Below are 13894 nucleotides of genomic sequence, written 5' to 3'. Positions count from 1 at the left end.
TTTTCCTCTCCTTTGAGCTATTAATAGTTTTCATAATATTGAAGGATTTCTGCATTCCTGGAATAAAACTTACTTGCTCATCCTGTGTTTTCTTTCTACTGTACTACTGGGTTTCATTTGCCAATACATAATTTAAAATTTACATTGGTAAGCAGAGATGGGATTGGTGTGTAGTTTTTTTTTTCCTGTGGAAACTTTGTAAATTTGGGTATCAGTATTATTATCCCTGAACCTTTAAATTGAATTCTCGTTTTTCTCTCTTTTATATGCTATGAAACACTTTAAATAGCTTTGGAATTGTATGATCTTAAAATATTTAGTAGAATTCTCCTCAGAATCATTTAGGCCTGGTCCTCTTTTTTTGGGATAGTTCATTTATGGTTTTTTCCTATTTCTTTGATGGAAATTGACTTGTTTAGACTTTTACATTTCTTCTTTCATCAGTTATGTTAAATTGTAATTTGCTACAAAATTCTGCATTTCATACTTTTAAGATTTGTTTATTGTGCAAAGTAGTCACTTAAGATTTTAAATCATTTATTTAAATTTATGGTTATTTTGCCCTTGTCATTTATTTCATTCATTTATGTTCTTCCTTTTGTATTAAGTTATTTAGTATTTAAAAAAATACTTAAAAATTTTGTCCTAGTGTCAGCTTTTTATTGATATAGTGGCTCTACTTTTTTTTTTAATTTAGTTTAGTTTTTATTCTTCCTATATCATCAATTTTGAATTGCTACTTAAAGTGCACATGCTGGATGACTAGAGATGCGTGAGTTTGACTGTAATATACGTGCTGTAACACATGAAAAGATATACACTGAATAAATACTTATTGAATGGAATTTTGATCTTTTGTATATTGGTGACTATTTGAATATATTGTATCCTTAGAAAATATACTTGATTTTTCTGGTATTCATCAGGTTTACCTTTTGTGTTGAGTGGTTAATCTGTCCTTATTTTCATTCAAATATTTTAGAAGTAATTTTTTGGGGTTAATATTTCTGGACTGGAAGATGGTAGCTTCAGTGAAAAGTTCGATTAAATTGTGGTGATAAATGTCAGCAAAAATATACAGAATAGGTCAGCCACTGTCTTCATATGATGTCTATTCTCGGGTATTTATGTCTCTTGTAGTACATGTGGTTACATTTTAGCTTTTTGCTTTGTAGTACTAGCATTTAAAGTTTTTAAGGTTTTTCTGGAATGAACTATGTTGTCTCAAACAGGTGGTTGGTATTTTAGTCTCATTCATTCAGTGGTTTCCTTAAAAATACAGATTAATTTTTTTCTTTTTATCTAAAATTACAAAACACCATGGTAAACAGCAAAATTGAATAGTAAGAGGAATATTTCTTACAGTGTTTTTAACAGGATAAACACAGACTTCCATAACATTTGATACTCTCCACCCTAATTCTTATTGTTATTTACTTATTCCAAGCCACTTTCACCCACAGACTTTAATTGATATGTATTTAGTAATACGTTTGAAATATTTGGAGTTGTAAGCCCCTCTTGGATGTGTGTAGTACTCTGGGCAGTCAGTCACTCTGGGTAAATTCTTCTGTACCTCTTCCTGGCTACCATCTGTGGCTACTAATCAAATCAGTCCTCTGACTTTATTTCTGTCTTCTGTTGAGGTAATTCCTCACAGATTTCAGCTTTTCTCTCTTTCAGAGTTCCTTCATCTTTTGTGCATCATAAACCAAAATATAGTCTTAAGGTAACTCTCTACTTTTCAAGAAAAGTGGAAGCTAGTGATCTATTTGTTCATTGACCTTTGCTTAGAGCCATTAACACAATAGTTACATTTAATATAATTGCATGCTCATATTGCTCACTCTTTTTTTAGTCTTTAAAAATTTCTCAAAAAAATAAAATTATTGAGTAGAGAGATTGTGTATCACATGAAGTTTTTGTATTCTCAACAGTATTTTTAAGCTGAGATTCACTCAATTTATAACTGGTATTTGTTGATTTATAAGTGAAAATGGCTTCAGGTTTTCCTTACTCTTCTCTTCTTTTGTGAACCTGTTCAGCACTCTGTAATGAATATTTATTAATAGATTTTAATAGTGCTGACTTGGCAGGTTTAGAGATAGTACATAATCTCTCATCCAGTTTCTCTTTGCAGAAAAGATGGACAAAGCAAATTCTTTATTACACTTGGTGGCTTATTAAAATATTTTATAAACATAAAACCAGAAATAATAAAATCATAAAAGCATAAACCTGGCAATTCTTTTTAAGCATTTTTTCTATACTTGTCTGTGTTATAGTGTCATTCCAGAGAGAAAACTTGTATTTCTTTCTTCATAGTTTACAGACAATATATCTTATCTACAATAAAAATGTTATTTTCTTTTCTTTTTAAAATTGTATTACTGGCAGAGAGTGTCTGGTCTATATTATATATATATATGGAAAAACTAATCTTTTAGAAAGTTTATATTTTACCTAACTTGACTTCTATTTAGTTTTCGATCTATCACATAGTTTACCCAAATATAGCTTCTGGTTTTTTTGAAATGTTTGAGAGGCTCAGAATTGTATGTTGTTTGTGGTGTATATTAGTTAAGGAAATTGCATGTACAAGAAAATGTGCCATACTTATTAATTATACTTGCTCCAGTATTGCTATGAAAACATGGAAAGTTGAGAGTAATTAGAATACTGATGTAACATATTTCATATTTTTTGCATATCCATTACAACTTAAATAATTTTCATTAGACATTGTCAGCCATTCTCATATTATGAATTGTATTTATCTATAATCATTCATACAAGCAACAACTGCTGGACACTGATGCTGTCCTTATTACGCGTCACATCCTTAAAAACTCATGGCCTGCCAAGTTTTGAGATATAGCTAGGAATCTTATTTGAGGATGTCTGATGAGAAAGTTATGCTGAGGATTATTATTATTATTATTATTACCAGAATAAATTGTACTGTGGTTGAATCTCAGATAATTTTTGCCGCCTCTCAGATTTTTTTGAAAGTTTTTTTCCAGCTCTATTGGGATATAATTGATTTATAACATTAAGTTTAAGTATTCAACATGATGATTTGATACATGGGTACACTGAGAAATAATTACCACAATAAAGTTAGTTAACACTTCCATCATCTCACATCATTACCTTTTTGTGGGGAAGAGTGGTGAGAACATTTAAGATCTACTCTCTTAGCAACTTTCAAGTATGTAATACATTACTGTTAACTATAGTCACCATGCTGTACATTACATCCCCAGAAAGTATTCATCTTATAACTGGAAGTTTGTACCATTTGATCCACATCTCCTTGTTTCCCTCACCCTCCCAACCCTGGTAACCTCCAGGTTGGGTTTAATTTCTACCCTGCTATTTACTGACTCTGTGACCTTGAGCAAATTACTTCAGCTCTACCAATTCTGTCTTGTTTTTTTCACTTATGGAACTCTTGAGTGTATATTAGAATTTTGGGGAAGTCCTTGCTATACAGCAGACATCGAATAAGTGTTATTTTTTTCCCTCCTTGGTCTATACTACTACTTGTTTCTATCAAACTATTGTTCCGTCCATAATACTGAAAATTAATAATTCATCTCAACCACTTATTGTGTATATGACACTGTGTTAGTGCTGAATATTTGATGTGAAAATGAAGCCCTTCCTTAGAGTCACAATAGGCTATTTTCACACATCTTACATTCTGATTTGCCTGTTGAGCACTAGACAATTAGGGTAACTTAAATTTCAGCCTTTGAACAAGTTCAGAAGTCACTGAACTTAAGCTGAGAAGACTAATAAGCTTAATGAGGTCTATTGAGGATTGGTGAGGTGAGAACATTTTATCCTGTAGAAATTTTATATCCCAATTATTGGGATTATAATACAGCCAACATACTAACTTGGATTGGAAAATGAATTGTTCTCAGGCATTTTGAGGACATTGAATTCCAAAGATATATCAGACTCTTCAGAACATGTATGTTAATGATAAATTAATGTTTGAGAGAGAGTTAAGGAGGATTACCACAGAGGAGAAACCATAGATCTTCTTTTTCAGTTTTCTTACTCCTCCCTATTCCTTCCCACTGTCTTTCATGGACATATATATGTTCTGTTGTTCCTTGAGACATAACGTAATGATAGATGTCACCAGGAGGAGATAAATCACTATAAGGGACAGCACCATTAACAAATAGATACTTATATCCAAATAATTTTCAAATTATTCAGGGTATGTATATTTGAGTAAGGAGCTCTCCTGTGTTTCTAGTCATCTCCAGATTACAATCTCCAGACTGTAATAGTCCAGTAGACCAGGTAGTTTTAATTCAGTTTCCCAAAGTGAAGGTATATACCACTTGTAAAGGAGATAATTTTAGATAGTATATATCTGAGGCACATGACCTTAAAAAAATCAAAATAAGAGATTTTTGAACTTTACAATTCCTCCAATTAGTAAAGAAAGAATCTCAGTTTGATGGTAGCATATATTTAACAATTAGCCCACATGATGTAACTTTTTATACAGAGAGAGTAGGTCTCAAACTCTGGGCTTTGGCAGCTAAAATTTAACAGCACAATTTAATTTTCATTCCTTTTTTAATGGTTACTTTTTGGTTTGTAGAAGTGATGCTGTATTTCCTTTTATGGCAGTGATATAAAAGTTTTTGTTGAAAATACATTTAAGTGGTGATTTAATTCATTTAAGCACAAAAATTAAGGAAATAATTGTATAAATTGTTTAAAGCAAACTGTGAAAATAATGTTGACAGCAAGTTAGCTTTAACATGATTTAGTGCTTTCCTTTCCAATTAATGTATATTGTCACCTGATACCCAGAACTGGACAAATGCTTCATAAGTGAAGACTATGATGCTACTGTTAGTAACTAGGTTCTGCACAATATACTTCTATTAATACCATCTGCGATTGCATTAGCTCTTTTGCAAAGCCCATTATTATGCTTTTGTCTCATATTGAACTTGAAGTCAACTAAAACCCTTAGGGGTTTTTCATAAGAACTGCTGCCAAGCTGGGTTTTTTCCTCAAGACTAGTATAATTGATTTTTTGAAGTCCAGGATACAAAATATCATAATTACTATTAAATTTCATCTTGGTTGCTGTGTACCAATGATTCAACTTGTTCAGATCTTTTTGGATCTTGATTTCCTTTTTTGATTTATTAGCTCTTATCCCAGTACTGCCATTCTGAAAATTTGTTAAGAATACTTTCCATATTTTCACCCAAGTAATTGATTTTAAAACGTGAAGCAAGAAAAAGCCACAGTTTAAGAACTACTGTGTTTCATTAGAGACTCCTTTTAGGTTGATGTCAAACTTTTGATCATGGTAAAAATCCCTTTAAATTTATAGATGAAGAAACTAACCATTCAGTGCCTTTATGCTTAGTTGCACAGGTTGTGCAGTGCACAAATCTGGATATGTATTCACATAGGTTCAAATGCACCATTGTGTACAGGAGTCCAGCTTTGGATGATAGTTTTCAGTCACTGCAAATTCACCTATATAGTTGTTTCACTAAGGTCACATTTTCCTACTGTAGTTATAAAAATAATATTAAATATTTTATCAAATGTCGTGTTAAAAACCCAAAATACAACAAAATTATTAAGATTCTCCTCTTTCTCACTTCAGAAGGAAACTTACCAATGGAAAAAATAGAATAATTTGGCATCATTTGTTCCTGACAAACACTTGTTATCTATTTGTAATTGCCTTTTACTTTTCTTTCCTTGTTTTTTTAACATTTTTTATTGATTTATAATCATTTTACAATGTTGTGTCAAATTCCAGTGTTCAGCACAATTTTTCAGTCATTCATGGACATATACACACTCATTGTCACATTTTTTTCTCTGTGAGTTATCATAACATTTTGTGTATATTTCCCTGTTCTATACAGTGTAATCTTGTTTATCTATTCTACAATTTTGAAATCCCATTCTATCCCTTCCCACCCTCCACCCCCCTGATAACCACAAGTCTGTATTCTCTGTCTGTGAGTCTATTTCTGTCCTGTATTTACGCTTTGTTTTTGTTTGTTTGTTTTTGTTTTTGTTTTTTAGATTCCACATATGAGCGATCTCATATGGTATTTTTCTTTCTCTTTCTGGCTTACTTCACTTAGAATGACATTCTCCAGGAGCATCCATGTTGCTGCAAATGGCATTATGTTGTCGGTTTTTATGGCTGAGTAGTATTCCATTGTATAAATATACCACCTCTTCTTTATCCAGTCACCTGTTGATGGACATTTAGGCTGTTTCCATGTTTTGGCTATTGTAAATAGGGCTGCTATGAACATTGGAGTGCAGGTGTCATCCTGAAGTAGATTTCCTTCTGGATACAAGCCCAGGAGTGGGATTCCTGGGTCATATGGTAAGTCTATTCCTAGTCTTTTGAGGAATCTCCACACTGTTTTCTATACTGGCTGCACCAAACTGCATTCCCACCAGCAGTGTAGGAGGGTTCCCCTTTCTCCACAGCCTCTCCAGCATTTGTCATTTGTGGATTTTTGAATGACGGCCATTCTGACTGGGTGTGAGGTGATACCTCATTGTAGTTTTGATTTGCATTTCTCTGATAATTAGTGATATTGAACATTTTTTCATGTGCTTTTTGATCATTTGTATGTCTTCCCTGGAGAATTGCTTGTTTAGGTCTTCTGCCCATTTTTGGATTGGGTTTATTTTTTCCTTATTGAGTCGTATGAGCTGCTTATATATTCTGGAGATCAAGCCTTTGTCGGTTTCACTTGCAAAAATTTTCTCCCATTCCATAGGTTTTCTTCTTGTTTTACTTCTGGTTTCCTTTGCTCTGCAGAAGCTTGTAAGTTTCATTAGGTCCCATTTGTTTATTCTTGCTTTTATTTCTTCTAGGAGAAAATTTTTGAAATGTATGTCAGATAATGTTTTGCCTATGTTTTCCTCTAGGAAGCTTATTGTATCTTGTCTTATGTTTAAGTCTTTAATCCATTTTGAGTTGATTTTTGTATATGGTGTAAGGGTGTGTTCTAGCTTCATTGTTTTCCATGCTGCTGTCCAGTTTTCCCAACACCATTTGCTGAAGAGACTGTCTTTATTCCATTGTATATTCTTGCCTCCTTTGTCGAAGAGGAATTGACCAAAAGCTTGTGGGTTCATTTCTGGGCTCTCTATTCTGTTTCATTGGTCTATATGTCTGTTTTGGTACCAATACCATGCTGTCTTGATGACTGTAGCTCTATAGTATTGTCTGAAGTCTGGGAGAGTTATTCCTCCAGCCTCTTTCTTTCTCTTCAGTAATGCTTTGGCAATTCTAGGTCTTTGATGGTTCCATATAAATTTTATTATGATTTGTTCTAGTTCTGTGAAATATGTCCTGGGTAATTGGATAGGGATTGCATTAAATCTGTAGATTGCCTTGGGCAGTGTGACCATTTTAACAATATTGATTCTTCCAATCCAATGCATGGGATATCTTTCCATTTTTTAAAGTCTTCTTTAATTTCCTTCATCAATGGTTTATAGTTTTCTGTGTATAATTCTTTTGCCTCCTTGGTTAGATTTATTCCCAGATATTTTATTACTTTGGGTGCTATTTTAAAGGGGATTGTTTCTTTACTTTCTTTTTCTGTTGATTTATCATTAGTGTAAAGAAATGCAACTGATTTTTGAACATTAATTTTGTAACCTGCTACCTTGCTGAATTCTTCAATCAGCTCTAGTAGCTTTTTTGTGGACCTTTTAGGGTTTTCTATATATAGTAACATGTCATCAGCATATAATGACACTTTTACCTCTTTTTTTCCAATTTGGATCCCTTTTATTTCTTTCTCTTGCCTGACTGCTGTGACTAGGACTTCCAGGACTATATTGAATAGGAGTGGTGATAGTGGGCATCCTTGTCTTGTCCCAGATTTTAGTGGGAAGCTTTTGAGTTTTTCACCGTTGAGTACTATGCTGGCGGTAGGTTTGTCATATATAGCTTTTATTATGTTGAGATATGTTCCCTCTATACCCACTTTCGTGAGAGTTTTTATCATAAATGGGTGTTGAATTTTATCAAATGCTTTTTCTGCATCGACTGAGATGATCATATGGTTTTTGTCCTTTCTCTTGTTGATGTGATGTATTACATTGATTGATTTGCGTATGTTGAACCAGCCTTGTGTCCCTGGGATGAACCCCACTTGGTCATGATGTATAATCTTTTTTATGTGTTGTTGGATTCTATTTGCTAAAATTTTGGTGAGGATTTTGGCGTCTATGTTCATCAGTGATATTGGCCTATAATTCTCTTTTTTTGTAGTGTCTTTGCCTGGTTTTGGTATCAGGGTGATGGTGGCTTCATAGAATGAGTTTGGGAGTATTCCCTCCTTTTTAGTCGTCTGGAAGAGTTTGAGAAGGACTGGTATGAGTTCTTCTTTGTATGTTTGGTAGAATTCCCTGGTGAAGCTGTCCGGTCCTGGACCTTTATTTGTAGGGAGGTTTTTAATTGCTATTTCTATTTCCTTTCTAGTGATCGGATTGTTCAAGTGTTCAGATTCTTCTTGATTCAGTCTTGGTGGACAGTATGTTTCCAGAAACTTGTCCATCTCCTCTAGGTTATCCAGTTTGGTTCCATATAGTTTTTCATAATATTCTCGTATGATATTCTGTATTTCTATTTTGTTTGTTGTAATTTCTCCATTTTCCTTTCTTATTTTGCTAATTTGTGCTCTCTCTTTTTTCTTCTTTGTGAGTTTGGCCAGAGGTTTGTCGATTTTATTTACTTTTTCAAAAAACCAGCTTTTGGTTTGGTTGATTTTTTCTATGATCTTGTTAATCTCTATTGTTTAATTCCTCTCTGATCTTTATTATTTCCTTCCTTCTGCTGCTTTTTGGGGCTTTTTGTTCTTCTTTTTCTAATTCATTCAGGTGGTGGGTTAACTTGTTTATTTGAGATTGTTCTTTTTTGAGGAAAGCCTGTATCGCTATAAACTTCCCTCTTAGCACTGCCTTTGCTGTGTCCCATAGGTTTTGAGTGGTTGTTTTTGTAGATATTCTTTAAATTTGGGGAAGTTTCCCTCTATTTCTAGTTTTCTGAGAGTTTCTTTTAGTCACAAATGAATGCTGATACAAATAAAAAATACAATGCCATTTACAATCACTCAAAGAATTACTTAGGTGTAAGTTAGCAAAACATCTGCAGGACTTTATTCTGAAAATGATATGGTTTTGATGAAAGAAATCAAAGAGGATCTAAATAAATGGAGAGATATGCCAAGTTCATGGATTAGAAGAATCGACATAGTAAAGATGTCAGTTCTTCTGTAATTGGTATATAAGTATTCAAAATCCCAACAAGACTTTTTTTTATAGATATACACAAGATTATTCTAAAATTTATATGGAGAGGTAGAACAGCTAAAACAAATTTGAAAAAGAAGAATAAAGTGGGAGAAATCAGTTGACCTGATTTTGAGACTTATTATCCAGTTAGAGTAATGATGACTGTGTGGTATTGGCAGAGGGCTAGACTTGTAGATCAGTGAAGCAGAATAGAGAACCAAGAAATAGACTCACACAAGTATGGCTAGCTGCCTTTTGATGAAGGTGAAAAAGTAATTCAATGGAGGAAGGATAATCTTTTCAACAAATGGTGCTGGAGTAATTTTATACTCATAGACAAAAAATTTTCCAAATAAAAATCATAGCCAAAACCCCAAATTTCAATCTAAACCTCACACCTTTTGCAAAAATTAAGCCCAAATGCATCATAAATTTAAATGTGGAACATAAAATGTGCAACTTTTAGATGATAGCGTGGAGTGAACTCTTTGGGGTCTAGGGCTTGGTGACAAGTTCTTAGACATGACACAAAAAGCACAATCCATAAAAAACAAAAACCAATAAATTGGATGTCATCAAAATGAAACACTTTTTCTGTGAAAGATCTTGTTAAGAGGATGAAATGATTAGCTACAAACTGGGAGAAAATATTTGCAAACCACATATCTGACAAAGGACTCATTTTTAGAATATATAGAGAATTCTGAAAACTCATATTAAAAAACAATGTGAATAGGAAATAGGCAAAAGACATGAAGTTGCTGTTTCACTGAAGAAGATATATGGATTGTAAATAAATACACCAAAAGATGTTAAGCATCACTAGCCATTAGGGAAATGCAAATCAAGACCACAGTGAGATGTCACTACTTACTTATAAGAATAGCTATATTTGAAAATATGATAGTACCAAATACTAGCAAGGATGCTGAGAAACTGGATCTTTCATACATTGCTGGAGGGAAACTAAAATGATACAGCCAATTCAGAAAATAGTTTGTCAGTTTCTTAAAAACTCTAAAGATACACTTACTTTATAACATAGAAATTGTATTTCAGGGCTTTTATCCAAGAGAAATGAAACCTATGCACAAGCCACTATGGAAAACAGTTTGGAGGATCCTCCAAAAACTGAAAATAGAACTACCATATGACCCAGCAATTTCACTGCTGGGAGTATATCTGAAGAAAATGAAAACACTAATTTGAAAAGATACATGCACTCCAATGTTCTTAGCAACATTATTCACAATATCCAAGATATGGAAGCAACCTAAGTGTCCATCAAAGATGAATAGATAAAGAAGATGTGAAATATATGTATACACACACATATATAAACTACAACAAGTACAATGGAATATTATCCATGAAAAAGAATAAAATTCTGCCATTTGCTGCAATGTGGATGGACCTAGGGAGTATTATGCTTAGTGAAATAAGTCAGACAAAGACAACTATTGTGTATTATCACTTATATGTGGAATCTACAAAAACAAAACAAACTAGTGAATATAACCAAAAAGAAACAGACTTCCAGATATAGAGAACAAACTAGTGGTTACCAATGGCGGGGAGGGAAGAGGGGAAGGGCAAGATAGAGGTATGGGATTGAGAAATGCAAACTGCTATGTATAAAATAAATAAGCAACAAAGATATATTGTATAGCACAGAGAAATATAGCTATTATTTTGTAATAGCTTTAACTGGAGTATAATCTATACAAATGTTGAATCCCTATATTGTACACCTGAAACTAATACAGTATTGTCAATCAGCTATACTACAATAGAAATAAACTTAAAAAACCCTGTGTCCACACAAAAATCTGTATGTGATTGTTTATAACATCTTTACTTATAATAGCCAAAACTAGAAACAATTCAAATATCCTTCAGTAGGTGAGTGGTTAACTCAACTCAGGGACATCTATACCACGGAATGTTACCCAGCAAAGAACCAAAATCAAAATTGAGACAACAGTAACAACAACAAAAATGAATGAACTGTTGATACATGCAATAATTTGGATGAGCATTGTGCTGAGTGGAAAAAAATCACTCTCAAAATGTTACATACTGTATTGTCCCATTTATATAACATTCTTGAAATGTCAGAATTGTAAAGATCAAAACAGATTCATGGTTCCTACCGGATTAGAGATGTTGGGGTGGTGGGAAAGAGGAGCATGGGGGAGATCTTTGTGGTGATGGAATAGTCTGTTTCTTGATTGTGTTGGTAGTTACACAGATTTACACAGACCACAAAATGACACAGAACTACACTAATACATTGTATCAGTGTCAAATTCCTAGTTCTAATAAGGGACTATAATTCTGTACAATGCAACCATTGGGGGAAGTTGATAGTGCAGATCTGAACTATCTTTGCAAATATGTGTTGTGAATGTCTAACTATTCCAAAATAAGATTTAAAAATTTAATCATCAGTGGAAGCCATATATTCATCCAGTTTCTATTCTGGTAGGAGAGATGGAAAACAAGTAAGTAAATAAGTATGTAAATATGTAAATACAGATACTCTAATCTTTTCCATGAAATGGATGAACAAGGTTGCATATGATTCATACAGCAGTGCTTTTCTCCTAAAAATATCTTTTTAAATAAAAATACTTTAAGAATCTTCTTTATAATAAAGTGACACACATTAGAAATATTGAGATTAGTAGAAATACAACTACCTATTTATAAATGTAAATCTTTGTCCTTAAACTCTTCCCTATCACTTCTAATCCTGGTTTTTTTTTTTTCAATAGGAATCTCTTTAGTAGATGCCCAATATTTCTCAGAGAACTGTATCATTCTAGCTTATTTTTCATCTGGTTCTATTGGTAAGCAGGCAAAAATTTGAGTGTAAACTCCTACTATGATGGCTTCTTTCCAATATTGTCATGATTACTTAGAGAACAAGGTAAACATCACTCAGTTCTAAACAAGTTGTGGGTGACATATTTCCATGGAAATCATTTCCTTAGTTGAAGCAATTTTTCTATAAGTTCTTAAATCCTACCTTAAGTCCTTTGTTTCAAGTTTGTTTTTTCTTTAAAAATCTTTCTGAATGTGTAAAGATACAACTTTACAAGATTTAAAGTATGAATGTTAAAAGTAGACAAATTTTGGTTCAACCCAAGCAAGAATTTTCTGATAATCAAACACATTAAAAGATGGGACTATGCTGTTTGGTGAAGAAACATTTAAACTAGAGAAAGTTTCAAATCTCTTCTAACTTCGAGGTGATGTAAATAAAGAAAAACTAAAGTCCATACAGTGATTTCCTCAAGAGAGAAATTTTAAAAATGGCAACTATTCCTTTCCAAAGAGAAATTATGCTAGCTGAAGTCACATAGAGAAGATGCCATAAATGATTAAAATTATACCTCTTGTTAATAAATTCATTCATTAATTCAACAGATATTTATTGAGATACTACTATGTTCTAGGAATTATTCTAGGTTTAGGTTTAGAGGATCTAGGATAAAGCAAGTCTCTACTTTCAAGGGGCTAATATTGCAATGGAGGGAGGGAGAAAATATATAGATATATAATAAGGCATGTGGAAATTAGTGCATAAAAAGGCATAAATCAGGATAAAGGGAATAGGAAATATGGGGGTGGGTGGGGTGAATTGTCATTTTATATAGGATGTTTATAAAGGCAGCCTCTTTGATTAGTTGATATTTGAATCTGGACATGAAGTGAGAGTGAGTGGGCCATGATGGTATCTGGAGAAATTAAACTGTAATTAACAGCAGCAGCTGCAAATTCTCTTGGGTAGCATGATGGTTAATTTTATATGTCAACTTGACTGGACTAACAAATGCCCAGGTAGTTGGTAAAATATTATTTTTGGGTATATCTGTGAGGATATTTTTGGAAGAGATTAGCATTTGAATCAACAGACTGAGCAAAGAAGTTTTCCCTCATCAATGCTGGTGGGCATCATCCAATCTGTTGATGGTTAGAATAGGACAAGAAGACAGGAAGGGCAAATTTATTCTCTTTGCTTAAGGTTGGATATCCATCTTCTACTGCCCTTTGACATCTGTGCTCCTGGTTCTCAAACCTTCAGACTCTGACAGGGATTTACACCATCCACTCCTCTTCTCAGGCATTTGAACTCAGACTGAATTACACCAACTTTCCTAGTTCTCCATCTTGCAGACAGCAGATCATGGGACTTTGTGACCTCCGTAATCGCATGAGCCAATTACTATAATAAATCTCCTCTTTTATATATCTGTATATTTCCTATTGGCTCTATTTGGGGAATTCTGACTAATATAGGCGAAAAGGAGTTTGGTATGTTAGGGGAGCACAAGGAGGCCAGTATGGATGGAGTGGAGTAAGAGAGTAATAAGAGGTTGGAGAAATGGTGGTAGAGCAGAAGGTGGAAAAATTATGTAGAACACTATAGCTTATGGCTTGTGGCTTTTTATTAGGAATGAGATGGGAAGCAGTTCAAGGTATAAGTAGAAAGTGACACCATCTATTTTATGTTTAAAAGGATTGTTCTGATTGCTCTGTTGGGAACAGA

General features: G+C 33.3%; 1 long non-coding RNA gene across 2 annotated transcripts in view; it reads left to right on the top strand.

Annotated features, from left to right (window-relative positions):
• The window catches only part of LOC140686208 (uncharacterized), a 230777-nt gene that overhangs the window by 26403 nt on the left and 190480 nt on the right, over positions 1-13894 (top strand). The window lies entirely within an intron of this gene.

The sequence above is a fragment of the Vicugna pacos genome, chromosome 2, assembly GCF_048564905.1.
Source record: "Vicugna pacos chromosome 2, VicPac4, whole genome shotgun sequence".
Taxonomy (NCBI): domain Eukaryota; kingdom Metazoa; phylum Chordata; class Mammalia; order Artiodactyla; family Camelidae; genus Vicugna; species Vicugna pacos.
The sequence above is the reverse complement of the archived record's forward strand: the minus strand, read 5'-3'. Positions and strand labels throughout refer to the sequence as shown.